This window comes from Dermacentor silvarum, chromosome 6 (genome assembly GCF_013339745.2).
Source record: "Dermacentor silvarum isolate Dsil-2018 chromosome 6, BIME_Dsil_1.4, whole genome shotgun sequence".
Classification (NCBI taxonomy): domain Eukaryota; kingdom Metazoa; phylum Arthropoda; class Arachnida; order Ixodida; family Ixodidae; genus Dermacentor; species Dermacentor silvarum.
The window spans coordinates 166,365,764-166,367,337 of NC_051159.1; positions in this window are offsets into that span (position 1 = coordinate 166,365,764).

A 1,574-nucleotide genomic window follows, 5' to 3' on the forward strand; every position below is an offset into this window, starting at 1 on the left:
GTCTGAGAGGGCCGGGCCCCGCGGTCTGGAACGCTTGACCGAGTTGTCTCTGGGCAGGGACGAGCTTCGCGTGAGAAACGGATGGTCCAACTGTCCACCGGAGCCGACTGGCCTTTCTTCCTTCTCGCGGCTGTCCTGGCTCGCGTGAGCTCGGCGCTGAATGGGAAAAGCAAGGGACGAGCGTCTGCGGCACATTCGAAAGCGAGCGGCCGGCCGCGAACCGCGGCACGCAAGGCGCGGAACAAAGTGGACGAGCACAATGATTGAGAAACCTCAGCTGAGGAAGTTGATCTTGTGCTGCTCCTCTGCCGATTCACGTCAGTCACGCAGCCCGAATGGCTCACGCCGAGCGGCATATAGGAGGGCACCTCTGGCTGTGGCGAGTTCAAGCGCTTGCATTTCTTGGATTAAAACATACAAGCTAAAGAGAAGCGATAGAGAGCATGAAAGGTGCATCTCGAAGCACGCAGGGCTCAGTTTAGTTTGTATTCTTCATTCAGCTCTTTAAGCGCTCTCTCGCTCCATTTTATGCACACATAGGAGACTGCGCTGGCGGCGCAATGTGCCGAGAAGCGTATTACGTCATTTGTGAACGAAAGTTTGCGTCTAGCAACGTCTTTCACGCGCCGTTTTGCCTTTCGGGCAACAGCTTTCGGCGCCCTCGTTCCTTTCTTCGCTTTCTATCGCGGGCGCGGGCGTTTTGTTGCGTCTGTATGTATATGCCAACACCGTGGATGTGATGTACAGGCGGAGGCGCAGTGCTGTTGTTGACTCACAGCCAAAGCAAATCCCAGCCTCGTGGACGCGATGTGTAGGTGAAAACGCAATGCTGTCGTTGTTGTTACACCTGCTGCTGTTGTTGACCGCTCAAGGGCAATGGCACTAATCACCTTGGGTGTTGGCAAATATCGGTTAGTGCAGGAAAGGCATATTGAAAAAGGTGTAATAAACAAAGTGAGTTTGATTAGGATCACGTCAAGCGAAAACGAATTAGAGAATACTGTGCGTTAGTTAGTATCAAAAAAAAAACAAAAAAAAAAAAAAACATGCAGATTCCGAGGACAGTATGTGGCAATCAGTGAAAGCGAAACATTGTTTACTCGGGCAACTTTTCGTTATTTGTCGTTTTACCAGCACAAGTGAACGCCAGGACAGCCGCGAGAAGGAAGAAAGGCCAGTCGGCTCCGGTGGACAGTTGGACCATCCGTTTCGCACGCGAAGCTCGTCCCTGCCCAGAGACAACTCGGTCAACTTCATGTGTCTCAAGTTCTGCTGCGAAGCACATGGTCGTGGGTTCGATTATCGACCGCGGCGGCCACATTTTAATGGGGGCGAAATGCACAAGCGCTCGTGTAAGCTCTCCACCACGGCATTCCTCGTACGTTTGTGTGTAGTTTCTGAAAGTTGACCCCCACAGTTTAATTGCTTTAAAACGCAAGCTACCATGAGTGGAGAGCGGTATATGGTGAGAATTATTCACGATGCACTTTTACACGCATGCGCGAGTTTCCAAGCGTCAATTAAGTTTCAATTTTTTTTTTTTTTTCAATTTTGAGAGGTTTCAGTATTCAATA